The 19734-nt window shown below is 36.4% G+C and overlaps 1 long non-coding RNA gene across 1 annotated transcript in view; it reads left to right on the top strand.

Moving 5' to 3' along the window:
• The first annotated feature begins 736 nt into the window (after positions 1-736).
• The window catches only part of LOC144580106 (uncharacterized), a 63286-nt gene continuing 44288 nt past the window's right edge, over positions 737-19734 (top strand). Inside the window, exon 1 of the long non-coding RNA XR_013529045.1 lies at positions 737-7070. This is a non-coding gene — a long non-coding RNA (uncharacterized LOC144580106). The remainder of the gene's footprint in view (positions 7071-19734) is intronic.

The following is a 19734-nucleotide window of genomic DNA, read 5'->3' as shown; positions in this document are numbered from 1 at the left end:
TGATACTGGGCATCCATTTCGATCCTGATATTAAAAAACTGCCTCTGGTATAGTCACATTAAGTTGTATAGTGGGATTGGGGAAGATGGCAAGAAGAAAGATATATTTTGTACTTTAGGGAATAATATATAAAATCTGTTTTGTTCAGGCTTTGGTGAAAAAGTGTTGAATTATATGTGCTATTAACACCTACAAAATGGCCATATAATTTATACCACTGCATTTATTATATGATGGGTTACATAACAATAGATTTTGTACTGCTAACATATTTTTAGGTTCCTGGAGTCAATTTCACTTAAGCATATTTTTAAAAATATTTTTGAATTTTATGTGTTAATGTTTAGCATTCCTGCAAAATACACATTGAAATTGGTCACTAATTGTATGTCTGTGTGTGTGTTTATCAATTTTAAAAACTTTAGAGGCTTTTCTTTATTTTCTATATTCTAGAGCAATAGAAAAGTACTAGCATTTTATGCTTTTTAAAGATTTGGCAAATTTTTCTTATGAAACTTGACTAGTAGTTTTAGGAGTGGCTCTTTGAAAAGTTTCCATTTTTATTCCATGCTAATCAGTCAATTCAGTGATCTTTAATGTAATCAAGTAAATTCTATTTCTGTATGCCATTTTCTAGAAAATATTTATTTCACTTAGGGCATTTATTTTCTTATATTTTCATGCAGTTGTTCAAAATAGATTCTTAATTTTTATTAAATAAGTGACTGAACTTAGAATTACTAAAAATAAAACAAAATGATATGTGTCCTCTGATGCTTTTTAAAAGCATTCAAAGCTATCCATGAAAACACTGTCCAACAATATAGGACATTTTGCAAGAAAAGGTGTTTGGATTCCTCAAAAATGTCCAAATATCAATGAAAAACACTTATAATTATACACCAAACATATGTAGAAAGAACCACTGTTCTTTAATAAAGGAAATGAAATGAACATGTCTTATCACCAAATACAACGTATGAATGTTCATTTGGTCTTAGAACCCCAAACAAACAAAGAAGCAAGAGCAAAATTCTGTCAAGAACATTTGAAATGCAATCAGGTAAACTGAATATATTCAAACAAAGTGAAATTTCTGGTATATAATCATAGTAATGCAGTAAGATTTGCTTTCTTAGGCAATACATGCTGAACTTTTTAGAAGGGAAAGAGTTGTGCTAAACATTAATTACAGTAAAATTTTGTATAGATTCATATATGCAAGAATAACAACACATGCAATATTCTAACCCATTGGTGAATTTAGAAGAAATGTATATGAGATTTTATATACTTTTATTTCTTCTGTTGCTTTAAAATTTTTCAAGTAAAAAGTTGGAAAGAAACGTTTCCCCCATAACAGGATTCAAAAGAAATCCTCTTTTGATGATATTTGGCCTTTGCCTTTCTTATTCTGCATTGCCTCACATCCTTCCTTCCTTCCTGATTTGGCGAAAGTACTTTTGATTCTTTCTCTTTCTTCTGAAAACTCAGCTTTTCCTTTTTGTTTTGATGGAGGCTAAGGCATCTCTGTTTCCTTTCTCATTAATGTTTTTCATTGTTATTAATTGCTTCCTTCTTATTTACTTTGGCTAACATTGCTCTCCTTTTTCCTAATTTTTGAATTTTAAACTTCAATAAAATTTTTTATATACATAAGTTTTATGGCTGTACAATTTTCTTTAATCACTGCTGTAGCTGATTATCATGGACTTTCGTATTTTTACTTGACCTCTAAAAAATCTGCACTATGAATTTATATTTCTTCTTTCATCCATGATCTGGTATCACCAATCTGGCTGGATTCAAACTCAAGTACATGATTTGCCTAGATTGGGTGTTTGTGGAAAAAGAACATGTGTCCCTTCTGGACACACACTGGCAAGGCTTGGACTGGGACTGGGGCTGAACTTCAGCCCCTGTTTAGCTCAGGCACTCTGTACAGAGTACAAACTACAAAGTCACCTGGGGTGGACTTGATTTAACCTCAAGTTACATTCCAAGTAATCTCCCTTGGTGGCCTCCTCAACTGCAAACAAGATAGACTTTCAGTGAGTGTGTAGAGATAATCAGGAAGGGTGAAGGGAACAGAAAGGAGGAAGATAGAATGTGAATTCCTGGGGCGAAAATGGCTGAGAAGTCAGGGTGTTCACATAAAAGCATGTTTCTTAGGAGATAAATGCTGGATTCCGTCAGCAATGACTGGAAAATGACAAAAATTACCTGGAGAGTTGGATAATCAAATTTTTGAAAATGAAAATGTGTTTACCTGGAATTCAGAATATAGTCTTGAAAATTGTATAGCTGTGTCTCTACGCTTTTTGAGCTCCTTTGAAAAGCAACGTTTTTCCAAAATACAATATTACAAGGTATATCACATAGTAAAGGTGTAGTATGTATTGATGTGTTGCTATACTAGCATACTGCAATTAATGCTACCTTAATTATTCAACTAAAGTTTCAGAATCATTTTCACTTCTCAATCCCGTATCATCACCAATCAGGGGCTTATTTCTATTGTGTATTATTTTTATTTTATGTAGATAGGTCTCTGGCTATGTTGCCCAAGGCGGAGTGCAGTGGCTGTTCACAAGTGTGATCATGGCACTATGCAGCCTTGAACTCATGGACTCAAGAGATCTTTCCTGCTCAGCCTGCCTACTAGCTGGGTTACAGGCACACACCACTGTGCTTGGCCTAATCTTTTAATTGTTACAATATTGTATAGCATATTTTGATATTGTAATAGTACAAGTCATTCCAATGTTACTTAGATTCAAAACATGTTACTGTATTTTTAGATGTATTTACCCTTCTAGTAAAATTTATAATCAGTTTGTCAAATTAAAGAAAAACTTTCCAAGATATTGAGGATTTAGTTAGATATACAGATTATTGTGGAGGGAAATTTATGTCTAAACATTGTTTTTCCCACTGATAAATCAGTACTTAAATTTACTTCATTTTTGTTACTATATCTTTGTAAAATGTAAGGGTTTTTGAAGTACGCATTTCTACATTTCTTTTTCAAAGTTCTATTTTATGCACACCATGTAATTGTGTACAAAAGCATAAAAGCCTCTCTGCAGAGGCACAGCCTCGTGGTTGGCCCGACACTCAAGGCACCCTGCGCAGATTCCTAGCACTCTTTTTCTCTTGCTACTACTACCCTAGAAATTTGTTTGCTTTTTATTTTTTATTTTTTATTTTTTTCTGCCCAGTGAGATCACTGATCTCTGGGCTTCGTCTCCCTGTAGGTCTGAGTAGAAACCCAAGGTGGGCCGGGCATAGTGGCTCACACCTTTGGGAGGCTGAGGAGCGTTGATCACCTGAGGTCGGGAGTTCAAGACCAGCCTGGCCAAAATAAAGACATCCCGTCTCTACTAAAAATGCAAAAATTAGACGGGTGTGGTGGTGGGCACCTGTAGTCCCAGCTACTCGGGAGGCTGAGGCAGGAGAATTGTTTGAACCCGGGAGGTGGAGGTTGTGGTGATCCGATATGGTGCCACTGCACTCCAGCCTGGGTAACAGAGCGAGACTCCACCCCCCAAAAAATAGTTAAAAAAAAAAATCCAGGGTGAATTTGCAGCAAGTGAATATGGAGATTTCCTTCTCTGACTGACCACACCTCTGTCCTGCCTGGTGCCTGCTGCCGATAACTTCATGCATTTTGTTTCATTTCATCCTGTTTACTACAGGAGAGTAATTCAATATGCATCGATCAGTCATGGCCTGAAATGCAAACCCCCTTATTTTTCTAGATTTTTATTATGTGTTTTAAGAACCAAATAAGATTATATGTACCATGGTAATAAGTTATAAATTGTAATCATAAAATGAAAATTGCTTGCCTACTATCCCATTTATAAAGGAGAATTAATGCTTTAAACTACCTGTGGAATACTTGTATATTCTTTTTCTGCCTGTTCCACACCCCACACAGTCTCCTAAATAACACTCCTCTACTTCCTAAATATTATTGTGCTTCTCCCCAAGCCTCTTTTCTCCTAGTATCTCTCTTCCTTCTTCTGTTTTTGACTGATTTTCTCTACCATTACTTTATTTCTTTTCTGCTCTTGTCATCATTATTTCTTACTTAATTAGCCATAGACTCACATACATATTTTATGCGCTTACTTTACCTATAAGAAAATTCAGGGTTGGGAGTGGTGGTATAATCCCAGAGATTTAGGAGGCCGAGGCGGGCAGATCATTTGAGATCAGGAGTTGGAGACCAAACTGGCCAACGTGGTGAGACCATGTCTCTACTAAAAATACAAAATTAGCCGGGTGAGGTGGCCCATGTCTGTAATTCCAGCTACTTGAAAGGCTGAGGTAGGAGAATCACTTGAACCTGGGACACAGAGGCTGCAGTGGGCCAAGATCACGCCACTGCACTCCAGCCTGGGTGACAGAGTGAGACTCCATCTCGAAAAAAAAATTCAAGTAAATAATCCATGAAATGTACTTAACTTTCCAAAATCTAGAAATAATGCAGAGAGCTTGACATTGCAATTTCTGTTTGCTTTTACTTTTACTCAAAACTTGTCATTGATGAAACTGAAACCAACCCAGTAGTCCCATAGACAGTTATTTTTAAATAAACATAGAAGTTGACCTTTCTAGTCTTAAAGCTTGAAACTTACATTTGTTTCATCTGAGTTGTATCCTCAGAAAAGGACCCGCATGCCTTTGAAAAAGAGTATCAAGTATCAAAGAACAAAACTCACTAGATCATTACATCCTGGCAGGAAGCAGCCAGGCCACTCATTTCTCTTGAGTTTCTGTTTTCCCACACATAGTTAACATTTCTTCCATGCTGTATAAGCCCTTCGCCCTTGCTGGTCAGGGAGATGGATTTGAGACAGATCTATCTCCTCATCTGCAGCACCTGATGAAAGCCTTCTTCCTTGGCAGTACTCATCCCAGACACTGGCTTTCTGTGTGTTGAGCAGCAGGACTCAGACTGAACGGTCAGTGTTTGGGTAACATAATGTCATCTACTCTCTGTTATGTCTGAATATTTGTGTCCTCTTATACTATGTTGAAATTTTAACCTCCAAGGTGATGGTATTAGGAGGTGTAGCCTTTGGGAAGTCATCAGGTCATAAAGGCTCAGGAACGAGATTAATTTCCTTAAAAAAGATACCACAGAGAAACTCCTGCCCCTTCTGCTATGTAAGGGCACAGGGAGAAATGGTCCGTCTGCAACCCAGAGCCCTCACGGACCCAGTCACATTCGCAAACTGACCTCAGTCAAGCAAGCTCCACACCTGTGCAAATACATTCTTATTGTTTATAAATCACCCGGCCTATGGCAATTTGTTATAAAAACCCTAAAGAAATGACACTCACTCAAGTTGAGCATTTAATAGGTCATACCGTTTATCCATAAACTGCAAAAGAATAAATTATTTTAGGAAATATTATAAGAAATTTATGACTTCTTGTTTTGAATAATACTTGATTTCTTAAACAATTTTTTTTTAAAAAGGGAGAAACTGTAACTTATACCTGTCAAAAGCTTTTCACGTAAGAAGATTTTAGAGTTGTACTTCTTTATTATAAATTAATGCTCAGGTATTTTGAGGCCTCTACTAAATCTGTTAAGTAATATTAGATGATGGGATATTGGAATATGCACAGACTATGTTATGCCCGTTGCTCAGCACTCCTTCATGGAGGGAACTGGCCTCACTCATCTTCAGGTTTAACAATGCCTTTCTAGATTGGTTTAAAGAAATTACACCTTATTTTTTAGCTGAAGGACCTTAGACAATGGAGTTTTATCTTCTTTCTCTCTTTATAAATCTTTTAAAAAAATAAACCTTAGAGAACTCCATAGCATATTATTTTGAGAGTAATAAGCCTCTCAACTTTTGTTTGATCAAAAGATAGGAAGTATTCTTCCAACATAATTGCTCACATTGCTTAAATGGATTTAAGCCAATTTTTGTCTATTTTATTTTGTCTTCTTCAAGTAACCTGACAATCCAGCTTTAGAATTTATTCCTCAATTTCAAAACACAGACAATCCATGTCAAGAATTTTAAAATGGGATTTTCATTCATTTGCCACTTAAGTCTTCTGTCTCCCCAAAGCTAATGTTGTGGCTTACATATTAGAGCATCATAAAGCATTGTTTTTATTTAACTCTCCCCTCATAGCCATTCGTACCTGATTATAGTCTATTCACTAGGATCTGTTTTCTACATGCTACTGTTATTTACTTGTTCACTTTCTTGCTTTTGAGTTACTGTACTTTCAGATTCAGGGAAGAAAAATGAGATATGCTGAGAGAACTGGAGTTTTATTATCAGTGGTTCTAGGAAGAAGCCGTTCCCAGCTCATCTTCCACTGATTAACTGGAATTCTAGACACTGCTATTTGTTACCCATGCCACTGTTTCATAACTGGTACACTGGAAGTAGTATCTACCATGAGTCATACACTTCAGATATTTTCCTAGAGGCTACCTTCTGGTGTGGGAGGTAAAGACAATGTGAAGGGCCTAGATACTAAAAAATGGAATTAGACAGAGAAGTACTACAGAAGACTTAAAAAAATGTGTTTGGGGACTATTTTTATATTTCAGTCAAGATACCAACAGGAAGAGATGGTACACTGAACAAGAATAATTGAAGAAAGCATAAAGACGGGAATATTTCCAAATTTGCGTGAATGTTTTAAAAAACACAAAAAGCGGTTAGCATCCTTAGGTCTGAAGGGGCTAGGAAACCATCTCTTGGTTTGCTAGGACTCCACTGCAAAGTACCACATACTGCGTAGGCTAAACAAGACAGATTGACTTTTTCACGGGTCCGGGGACTAGAAGCCTGAGATCAGAATGTTGGCAAAGTTGGTTCCTTTGAGGGCCACAAGGAAAGGTTCTGTTCCGAATTCTGCTCCTTGGCCTGTAGATGGCCGTCTTCTTCCTGGTCTTTTACAAGTACCAGACCCAGAAAGAGCCATCACTATACGAGAGTCCCTCGAGTGTGGAAATAATGCCAGATGCTGTCAAGCTCCACCTCACTGAGGAAAAGCTACGGAAACAGATACCTCAGCTTTTGGTGAGTTCTGTTCTCTGACGTTCTCTCGGTGTCCACAAAGGCTAACCATAAACACAGCATAGAAATCCTGTTAAACTCTATCCTTAGAAGCTGGCCTTCCAAAGTAAAGAACAAGTAGGACAGTGGTAGATTTGGGGTGGCCTAACAGAATGTCTAGCATACCCCACCTCAAGAGAGCAACTCACAGGTCAGCATACAGGCAAGAAGTGAAAAAGAGTTTTGTAAGTGAAACTTACGGGATACCTTTCAACTTACAAGTGTCCTCTCAAAACCAGATTCTGAAATGCCTACCGAAAGATTAAAGGGGTGTGGCATGAAAATCACAGTAATCGTGAGCCACAGTTACTCGTGAGAGTCTTCCTATCTCTTGTTAATGTCGAGATAGGAGAAAATGCTGTTATCCACCATTCTGAGTGACTTTGTTCTGAATGAAGTCTTCCTTAGGCACAAAAATTTGCTGTTTGACGTGATTGAAAAAAAACTATGGTGTCTTCCAATCCCCTTCAAAAGATTTCACTTCCAAAAGTTCTAGTATAAGTTATATTACAAGATTATACATATCTATTGTAATCACGACATTATATTTAAAAGAAAAATTCTAGGCAAGTTACATTTAACAGTTTACTTGAGCAAAGAGTGAGTATTAACTGGACAACTTTCAGAACCAGAAGAGATTCAGAGAGATCCCCAGCAGCAGGAGCAGTGGGCTATAGAGCCTGAAGACAGAAGCAAAGTAGACAAATCACCAGATTGGCTATAGCTGGTCATCTGCCTTATTTGGACTCAAGTCATTGGCCATTTGCTGATGTAAGCACGGTGTAATCAGCTGGCTGCCTATTACTGGCTGAGGCGTGGCTGCTGGGAACCAGCTGAGATCTGGCTCTTTATTACAAAAACACACAAAAAATACACCCTTAAGTTACATTGTTGTTTGTTACGTAGGAAATTAAAGGACAGAAAGAGCCTCAGGTTTACGGCTTTCTCTTTTTTTTTTTAACAAGGGCAACTGAAATTTAGGGAGATTGCATACAATCTCCCTAAATAATAATAATAAATAATGATTGTTGAGCAGGATGAGAACCCAAGACTTCTGGCTCCTAGTCCAGTTAGTTATGTTTTGCTTTAAATTTGTTTTTTTCTTTTTTACTCACTGCCAATTTTACTACCCAAGGACGAGTGTCATTAAAAATTGCCTTGATGAGTTAGGTTCTCTTGATTATGGTCTCATGGAGCATTCTATACATTTCTTTATTGTTTTCAGAGCTATATTGCACAGGCCGTCTTAGATGAAGGCTGTGCCTTCCTTATTCACTATTTATTATTTAATAGATAATTCTTCAGTATCAGTAGTACTAAAAACCTCGGTTACCTCCAATGTTGAAGTTTCAAAAAAAAAAAAGATCAGTAAGAATGAAAAAAAGGGAAGATCTTTTAAATATTTTGTATAACTAAATCCAGAATAAGAAGTCACATAAAAACTCTGCATGTGGAATAAGTCTCACAGCTTAGTTCCCCTGCATGATAATACTTCAAAAGCACTTTCATAGATGTGTGAACATATCTCTGACCCCAGTCGCAGGTTTTAAATCGTGACAGTAGGGTCTTCCCCTTCGTAACTGTATTTGGAATTGTGGCCACAGGGTAATGAATTATACGACCTATGTAATAACTTATGCGTTACAGAATGCTCCTTAATAAAGCCTTTCGTAACTTCCTAAGCAAATCGCTTTAAACAAATAAGGAATTTTCAATAGGTTAATTTACTAGGATATGTTAAATCTCAGAGACAGGTCTAGGTTAGGACCCTGCTTTCGTTTATCTCCAAGCTTATTGATAAGTGTAATTTCCATAAAAACAGTCGCTACATGTTTCAGCTGGTGTGAGAGATCCAATTTTCCAGAACGTTCTTATTGTCACAGTTGGGAACTGTACAGTCTACTTCATTTCAATTATTAGAATCTTTTTGACTATTATTCTGCCCACAAGGACTCTGGCAAATGCTTTCTGTGTACACACAAGGTTTGATTTCAGCTAGCAGCTGTTCACTGTAAAGGGAATGCTTCTGATGTGCTTTATTCCATAACACTTAAAACTATTTAGCAACCAAGAAGGCTGTTTTCCATAGTCTTTGGTATAATTTTTTTAAATTTTCAATTGTTTCCTCGCTGTTTTATATATCTATTTAATTGTCTCAATATGTTTCTTCAGTAAAAAATAGCAGATTTCAGTTACCTGTAATAAAAATGTTTTACTTGACCCAAGCTCTGGGTAATAAAATAGACAAAAACTTCTAAAATAGATTTGAGTCCTCCTGGCAAGCCCTTTCTCCGGAGCTCTCCGCCTGCAAGTGGTCCTGCCCCTTTCTGAGGGAAAGCTGGGCCCACTGCTGCTAAAACAGTGTTTGTACGTTAAACCTTTAACTCTTACCCTCTGGGATGTATTAACATTTTTATAATCATAGTTTTTTATGGAAAGTCTCCCTCTCACAGGAACATTCTGGAAACACCCATCAGGCTGAAAAATACGAGTATCACTAGGAAGCTATACACTGCTTCCTCTCCCATGGTACATATATACTCAGTCTCTGCTCTCATTAGCGCCTTTGCTGGAAGGAAGTCTGTGCCCTCACATGAAATTACTGGAGTGGAATAGAGACAGATTCCCTAACAGGGCTGAGGTAAAAAGACAGGTCCCCAGACAATGCAATTAGAATATGAAAATCATCTTCCACCTAAACAAACATACAAGCAGTTGCTAAGGTTTATGGCTCTATGACCAGATTTGCTCAGATAGATTATCAGCTTTTATGAACTGACCAGAAATCTTAATTATGAGATATGATATTTTTCTGCTGAGAAAATTTCTCCCAAGTTTCTAACCACTCCTACAAAAGTACTTTTGGAATTTAAATATTGAGCGGTTGAGACCATGTTGTTTTTAGGTTTCTAAAATTACTTATTTAGTAAATTATATATCTATAAATAAAGATTCAGAAGTTTTCTGTTGATTTCCTACATTTACTTAGTCTTCGAATTGTATATATTTATAATCGAATTCATCAAAAATTATAATAGCAAAGAGTGAAAAGTTTCTCCCACCCTTATCTGCCACTGTTACTTATGTATCCTTCCAGAGTCCTTTCATGGAATATCAAGAAAATACAAATAAAAGTTATTTTTAAATCTTATTTAAACAGTTCATACCCACTATTTCTATACACAAAGCTTGTTACTATTTTTGATATATATGTACATCTGAAGGATTTATATGATTAATGTTATATATTTCTGTCATATATATGATATATATATGCATCCTCGTTAATGAATATCATGCTGTTTTCCAATTGTTTGCTAATTCATCCATTGCTACATTAATAAACTTGAACGTGTCACTTCATAGACATGCAAACATAGCTTTAACAAAAATTCTTGGGAGGTAAAAATGGAATTAATTGGTCCAAGAATATATAAACCTCTAAGTATTTTCAGAAAGTGTCCAATCGTCCTCCACAGAGGTTTGCAATGTACATCCCACCTACACTCTGTGAAAGGGCCTCTTTCCTGACAATCCGCCAACAGAGGGGTTGTGAAATACCTTCTGGGTTTGCACCAATCTGATAGGTGTGATATGATTGTTGATAATAGTGCTTTTTGTGTTGTTATTGCTGACAATAAATAGCAGAACAACAATTTGCTACTGAGGAAGCTGGAAACAGGAACTGTACAGTACATTCTTCATTATGGATTTCACATATATATATTGAGAAGAAATATTTTAATAGCTTGAGAGAAAAAAAGATGAGAAGCTTTTCTGAGTACAGAACATCAGGCATTAAGCTAATTATTTTACAGATATGATCTAACTGAGTTCTTACAACAAACTTATGTAATAGTTACTGTTATTTCATCTTACAGATAAGTAAAAGAAAGCTTGGGACGGGCCCAGTAATCCTCCTTAGATCACATAGATCTTGAATAGCGCAGTCTGATTTGTCCCTAAATTGGTTTGATTGCAAAGTATATTCATTGCCTCAGAATATCATTCTAAGAAGTGCTGAAGGGTACTGTTTCTAAACTACAGAATGTGTTTTGTTATATTACCAGCATTTGGAAATGCATCTTTTATTTGACAGTATTTATAAATCATGTATTTCCCTCTCAGAATAGCTTTCAGTGCAGAAATGCTTCCATATGCTGGAAGTTTGTTGTGGGCTTTTGACGAGAGAGAGAGATGTCCTTCTGTGGCTTGCTGCTTATGATCACTGAGCTACAGCACGCATCAGTTTAGAAACGGCATTCCCACAGAGTTAACTCCAAAGGACGTTCCGTCCAGTCAACCTCATGTGACTGATAAAGTTATGCATACTATGCAGTATTGTCACAAAATAAATGTATTTTTAAAACTTTATTATTTATATAGGTAAGAGAAATTTGCAAATTAAATAAATAACATTTAAATTTCCAAATTCAAATACATTTAAATTCTAAACTTTAGATGATAAACAATAAATTACTTTGTTTTCTTGTGACTATAATTCAACGTTTTTAATTAGCTACATGACCTTTGAAAATAGTAACTAAATTACCTACAATGTTTTATTTTTCATTTATAACATGATGTATCGGTGTGCCAGTCAAGGGTTCTTTTGAAAATTCAGTGACTAATACATGTAAACTACTTAACTCAGTGAATTTTTTCAGCAAGTGGTAATTATGATTAGCAGTAGCAATAATATCACGTTAACTTCCTATAGCAAAAGTGCTCTGAATTGACACTAGGAGACTGAGGTTTTCATCAATCATGGCTCTGTTTGCCCCTTACCAATATTAACTGGGATAAGCAACTTTAATTGGAGTGTGAATGCCTCATGCATAAAATAATTCAGTTTGCTAAGAAGATGTCTAACATCTTAAGTGCAATTAAAGGCAGTTGACAGATTTCTTCTAACTCACAGGAATCTATGCAGGATTTATACTCTTCTCTACCTGACTCTTTTGTGCAAGGGAGAGCCATACATTCCATGTCTCATTGATTTAACATTGAGTGGCTTGCTACTTCTAGTGTCCATTTACTTTCAGAAGCATTATGTGAAAGTTAGATACCCAGACTACCAATATCTAGATCAAAAGCCAGGAAGAAGACACTCATGGGCAAGAAAGACCTGATTTCGCAGTCCATCTCTTCGGGAATCTGAAGTCTGTCTACTTCAATAAACACAAATGCCTTCTGGATGAAAACATATCACTCCTTACAAGATATTTTTCTGTATGTATTGTTCAGAGTCAAATTGCTGGATGCAATGAACAATTTTACATAAAAATCTACCCTGAGAGTTTATGAATGCTACAGAAGAAATTCAGATATGAGCATGCTATTTTAAGTATATTGTGCAATACTCAGAAATCCCTAATTTACTCACATTTTCAAATTAAGTTTTAAAAAATATATTTTAACAAAAGAGAAACAGTCCTCAGAGTTTCTACTATTTCTACTTTCTTCATGGCTCTGTTTTTGCTATACTCTGAAGAACTACTTAGAGTAACAGAAAATCGACTTACCAACATATTTTGACAAAAGGATGCTCCTAGAAATCATGATAATGGTAATGTGTCACTCGTTTGAATTTTGTAAAATAAACATTAAACACAGGTTGTCTCAGACAAAAACGTATGTGTTTGTGAAGTATGCTACATACAAAGCACTAAGCTAGATTCTGTAATGAACAAAATTATAGGGTGTTGTTTATAGCTTTGAGCACTGTCTAGTCCAGTCATACCACATAAATACTTAGAAAAACCTAAAACCGAAGTATGTGACAACCGCTGATGTAGAAATGAAAATCAGAATCAAACGTATTATTAGATATGGAAAGCAAACTCCTTGTGACTATCAGGTCAGTATTTTTGGAAAAAATAAGGATTAACTTCTTCTGGTAGAATACATAGGATTTTCTTCAGGCAGAGAGAATACAGATGTCATTAAATCATTTAAAGCTGTGGTGACTTCATTTTCTCGGGTTTCGTTGTTTACTTCAGTTGTTCAATTTCTGTGTGCCCCCCGTACCTTCTGTATTCTGTCTTCTTCAATAAATGTATTAATGAAGGGTTTTTTTGTATTGTTTTAAAATTTTTCATTAAAATCATAAGCGGAATAAAATTTCTAATTGCCTGCTTTTGAAAATGTTCCTAATACAATAAGAGAACTGTTAGAAATAAAAGAAAGAAACTGCAATTGTTTGCATTTAGTAGGGTTGTCTCACAAGAAAATCAGAAGAAACAAAAAAATTCATTGATAAATCAATTAATCAATAGAATGAAGCTCATTGGATTAATAAAATATACTGAATTTTTTATGAAAATAAAAGCAATTGATGAAATGTGATTAAAAATTCATACAAAAACCAAAATCTTAAAAATACAAAGATGTCATCTTAAGAAACATGCACGCACACACATGCACACAAATGCTCAAAGATCTATCCCACCTCGATGAATTTAATCCAGATGTTCCTCTACAGAAAACTTCTACCTTCTCTGAACTATGTAGCATTTAACTCTCTTAAATGACAAACATTTATCATTTCATGTTCTCTGTAATTTGGGAGTCTGGGCACAAATCTGATGGTTGCCTCTGCTTCAGGTTTTTCAGTCTGCAATCAAATTTGGACAGGGTAGGGTCACATCTGAAGGCTTGACAGGAAAAGTATCTGCAGTTGTTCCGTGAGGTCTGTTGGACTGAGGAGCGTTCATCCCTTAATGACTGTTGGCTACAGGCCATCCTCACTGCCTGCCATGTCAAAATGTCCAACGTGGCTAGTTGCTTTATTAAAGTGTGCAAGCTCATATATGTGGAATCATGTAGTATTTGTCCTTTTGTGACTGGCTTATTTTAATTAGGATAATGTTATCTAGGGTCATCCATGTTGTTCCAAATGGGAGAATTTCTTTATTAAGTCTGAATAATATTCCATTATAGATATACATGTATATATATAGGTGTGTATATCCATACATACACAAATACAGATATGTGTATATGTATATGTATATACATATCTAGTCAAAGATTCATCTCAATGAATTTAACCCAAATGTTCTTAATCTATACATCTATATATATTTATAGATATACACACATATGTATACATATACATAGATATATAGATATGTGTGTATATGGACATGTATCTATATATGTATCTATATAGATATATACAGCACATTTTCTTTATCCATTCATCTGTCAATTGACACAAGTTGTAACCATATCTTGGCTACTGTGAATAATGTACAATAAAAATGAGAGTGCAGGTATCTCTTTGAAGTAGTGAAAAATTGTTTTAATTTTCTGAGGAACCCCCATTCTGTCTTCCAAGCTGCAACATCATTTTACATCCTCACCAACAATGCACATCAGTTCCAATTACTCCACATCTTCTTGATATTTATCTTTTGATTATGTTTATAATAATCTTTTTAGAGATAAGAGGTGATCTCTTCTTAAAGCTTTAATTTTCATTCCTGTGGTGATTAATGATGTCAAGCATCTTTTCAGATACTCGGTGAACATTTATACGTCTTCTCTGGAGAAACGTCTGTGCAATCCTTTGCCCATTTAAAATCATGTTATTTGTTTTTTTTGCTACTGGGTTGCAGGACTTCCTGTAGCGACTTAAAGTTCATACACGGTCATTTACCTTTTAACTACATAATGTTCACTTTTTATGTCTCATGCTCCAGTCGTATCTCTCTAAATTCTAAGCTTCTTCAGGGCTTTGTTGTATATATTTATATAATTGAGCAAAATTTATGTGTCTAGACATTTAACAACATGAGTAATTGACATATTTTCATTTTACCCTTCAGAGACCAAGCTATGTTGAAGTAGAATGATAGAGTGGATAGAATGCTGCAAGAAGCAAAAACACATTTTTATAGAGTTTTCAGTTACCTACTATGCATGTGGGCTTAGCAAAATAGTTTAAAATTGTTCATATTTTGTTATACTGAGGTGGCAGCAATAGCACCAAATATGCCTACCTCACAATAAATACTGTGAAAATCACATAAAATGTGTATGCAAGGGGTTTAAAATTTGCCAAGAAAAAAATGTTAAGTAACAATTGGAAAGGGAGAAAAATAAGAATATGAAGAGTGAAAGGAAGGATGAGAAGAAAAAGAAAGTAGAGAAGGAGGAGGAGAAAGACATGGGGGAAAGGAGGGAAAAGGAGGAGGCAGAAGAAGGAGGCAGAGGAAAGAAAGCCAATAACAAGGAGAAAATAAAATCGTTTTCTCATGAAGTTACTACATTATATTATTAAAAACAAAAACAGGCCGGGCGCGGTGGCTCAAGCCTGTAATCCCAGCATTTTGGGAGGCTGAGGTGGGTGGATCACGAAGTCAAGAGATCGAGACCATCCTGGTCAACATGGTGAAACCCCGTCTCTACTAAAAATACAAAAAATTAGCTGGGCATGGTGGCGCGTGCCTGTAATTCCAGCTACTCAGGAGGCTGAGGCAGGAGAATTGCCTGAACCCAGGAGGCGGAGGTTGCGGTGAGCCGAGATCGCGCCATTGCACTCCAGCCTGGGTAACAAGAGTGAAATAACGTCTCAAAAAAATAAAAATAAAAAATAAAAAAACAAAAACAGTAGTTTCAACGTAATTCAACAGACTTCATATTTATGCCATTCAGGTTGCCAAATCATCAGAAAGCTAATCATGGAATATGCCTCCTTCTATTTTTAAAAATTCAGCAGACTGCACAATACATTTCCTCAATATATTACTTTAATAAGCTAAGATACCTGAGCTTTGGCTTTGAAAGAAAAACTCATTGTACTAGGCAGAATTTTAAGGATGTCCTGTCCAAATTCCCATCTTTTGTTTATTCCATTAAACAAGAATTTGTGAAAGGGACTTTATAGATAAAAGTAAGGTTATGGATATATTCATCTATTTGACATTGCTATAAAGAAACATTTGAGACTGAATAATTTATTAAGTAAGTGGTTTATCTGGCTCACAGTTCTGCAGGCTCTACGAAAAGCACGTCACCAGCATCTGCTTCTGGTGAGCACCTCAGGAATCTTTCTATCTTGGCAGGAGGGGAAGGGGAGCCATTGTGGCACATGGCTGGAGAGGGCGACAGAGGGAGAGGAGGTGATGGTAGGCTCTGTTTAATAACCGGTTCTGTGAACTAGTGATAACTCACTCACTATTGGGAGGATGGCACCAGGACATTCATGAAGGATCCAACCCCATGACCCGAATACCTTCCACTAGGCCCCAGGTTGCATTTCCACATGACATTTAGAGGGGACAAATATCCAAACACTATCAGTGGAATTCACAATAGGGAGAGTATCTTCAATTATCCAGATAAACCCAATCTAAATACTAAAACTTTAAAGCTAAGAACATTCTCCAGCTGGAGTCAGAACCACACAATAGAAGAAAACAGAAATGGAGCTGTAGGAGAAGTCAGAAATATTCAAAGTGTGAGAGAAACCAGATACACTGTTACTAGTTTTGAGTCTTAAGGTCTCCTGTGCAAATCCCAGAAAGAGGCCTCTAGGATCTCATACAAATCACGAGAAAGAATATGGGCAGTCTGTTGGATCCTCTTTGTAACATCCAGCAAATGATAACTCAGTCTCAGAACTGCAGTAACTGAACTACAGTTAACTTGAATGTGCCCCAAGGCAAATTTCTCCACCGAGCCTCCTGTAAGGAAAGCAGCCCTCTGGACACCTTCATTTGAGCCCTGTGAGACCCATGTTGGACTTCTCATATCTCAACTTCACATACTCAGAACTGAGGAATAAATCCATGTCAAGTCACTACATTTGTGAGAATTTGTCAAGGCAGCCATAGAAAACTAAACACTCATTAAATCATATTTCTGGACTTCCAATGAAAGAAAATCAATTTCTGACATAAAATCCAACCTTATAAAATTTCTAAACTAAATGTTCTAAATTGTTTTATTTTAACCTAAATTATCTCTTGGCTCAAAAGAGGTAATGCTTTTGATCCAAAACAATGGCCACATTATTTTTGCTCTCACTTATTTGGGTGTAAACATCATTTTCTTCATTCCAGGGAGACATAATTGCCCAGTATTGCAATAATTGCACTGAATCAAACTTAAATATTTACAAGATATCATGATATTTAATAAAATGTAAACAGAAAATGAAAGGAAGCTCATTGCATCTGCATTTTAAATAGCTAAATGATCTGAAGACCTGACACTTCAAAATAGCTTGGATCAGAAAGGCATGTGGCTGTCTTTGCATAACAAACAAAAAAACATTATATAGATAGAGATAAATTATTTCAATGTGAACAGCATGTTGCTTGCCATGTGGCTGTGGGATGCATGAGCCAACTGCAAAATCTATTGCGTGTGAAGATGTGGATACTTCTTAGTTATCTACAAAACACCAAGATTCTTTTTTTCAGTATTCTATTTCTCTTCCAGTCTCCAAAACATTTTTATTTACACAATTATTTATTAGTTTGAATCCTTGGAAATGAAACAAAAAAATAAGGCAATGTCTCATACACATAGCCTTTGGTGCAGCCTTTCTAAGTACAAAAGTATGCTCAGAAAATAGTGTACTTATTTAGGATTTGTACACATTTGATTAAGCAATTTGATAAAACAAGAGTCACAAGGAGTTATTTAAAACTTCGGGTATTCATTTTCTAATTAGGATACTTAACAATTAAAATGCATATTTTATTAATCTAATGATTTGCAGATATTGATACTGAAGAGAAACACTGCATGGTTTGAATTTTGAATCTCCCCTCACCAACACCAGCCAAACACTGTATTTCCAAAAAAAATTATGCTAAACATAATTCAGCATGTGATTCATATAAACAAAGTCCTCTGCCAGATGAAAAACATTTTCATTTATTCATACTTAATATTTCATCAAATATTAGCTGCTTTACAGCTGGCACTATTTTTGGTGTACGGGTTACAGCAAAGAACAAATCAAGTCCATGAAGGGTGAAAATTAAAAGTGAGTGAGCCATGTGTAGCCAGAGGTGTTACACTTTTAGTTAGAATGCTCAGAAGAGAAGATTCCAGGCCCGGCACGGTTGCTCATACCTGTAAACCCAGCACTGTGGGAGGCTGAGGCGGATGGATCACTTGAGGCCAGGAGTTCATGACCAGCCTGGACAAGATGGTGAACCCCCGTCTCTACTAAAAATACAAAAATTAGCCGGGCATGGTGGCGTGTGCCTATAGTCCCAGCTGCTCAGTAGGCTGACACAGGAGAATCACTTGAATCTGGGAGGCGGAGGTTGCAGTGAGCCAAGGCCATGCCATTGCACTCCAGCCTGGGTGACAAGAGTGAAACTCTGTCTTAAAAGAAAAAAAGAAGGTTCTATGCTTCAGAATGAACTGCGGGAATGAGTCATGGAGACATTAAGGATAAGAAGTTTGCCCATGACAGCCCCTTTTATGTGAGTGTTACTGGCCTGTTGGAGATACAGCAGAGGACTGGAGGACATGTGCCTGAAGTGGTACAAGCCAGGAATGAAGCTGAAGGTTACAACAGAATAGAGAGGCTGAGCTGGGTTTTGTGCACAAGGCCTTCTAAGGACTGCAAGTGTTTAGAACTCTGTTACATGCAACATACAAAATCATGGCCAGTGTCAAGCCACTTACACTTTAAAGGCATCATTCTGACCGCAAAGTCCGAAATAAATCGATGTGAAAATGTAAGCAGTGAGTTTAATAAAGTGCCCTTTGTAATTTCCAAACAGTTTATGATGATAACATTGAAAAGTACTGTAATTATAGAAGTGGGAGAAAATAAAAAGATTTGGAAAAAATTGTGAAAAAAGAATTGGTAAAAGTAGCTGTGGACTAGACACAAGGACTGAGAAAAAGAGGGGACTCGAAATTTTCTATAAGGTTTTTTTCCCTTGAGCAACAGTGAGGATGGTGACACCCATGACTGAAATGGGAATAAAAATCGAGGAAGAGTGTATCCATAAACTAGTATTGGACCTGCTGTCTTTGAACTGCTTATTAGACAACCAAATGCAGATATCAACTTCACAACAGAAAATGTGAATTTGGCGTCCAGGAAAACAGCTCTGACCTGAGATATAAATGTAGGAATCATGAACCTTTAAATGATAGTTAAAACTATGGGGCTAAATGACCTGGCTTAGAGAATAGATTGAAATGAAAACAAGATGAAGCCTAAGTTCTCAGTCACGAAATGTTATAATGCTAAACATGTAGGACGAGATGAAAACACCATTTAAAAATAGTAGAGAAGCTATCAGTGAAGTCAGAGAAAAACAGGAGTCTCAAAGAAAAGTCAGGAAAAGTTTCAGGGTGCCAGGCAGGTGGCTGATGTCTGCAGTTCCAGCACATAGGGAGATCGAGGCAGGTACCTTGCTTGAGCTCAGAAGTTCAAGATCAGCCTGGCTAACAGAGAGAGACCCGTCTCTACAAAAAACTCAAAAATTTGCTGGGCATGTTGGTCTGCACTTGTAGTCCCAGCCACTAGGAGGCTGAGGTGGGAGGATCACTTGAGCCCAGGAGGTTGAGGCTGTTTATGCCACTGCACTCCAGCCTGGAAAAATGAGCAAGGCCCTGTCTCAAAACAACAACAAAAAAAGGT

This window comes from Callithrix jacchus, chromosome 18 (assembly GCF_049354715.1).
Source record: "Callithrix jacchus isolate 240 chromosome 18, calJac240_pri, whole genome shotgun sequence".
NCBI classification, from domain to species: Eukaryota; Metazoa; Chordata; class Mammalia; order Primates; family Cebidae; genus Callithrix; species Callithrix jacchus.
Note: the sequence above shows the minus strand (reverse complement) of the source record. Positions and strands in the feature narration are given on the sequence as shown.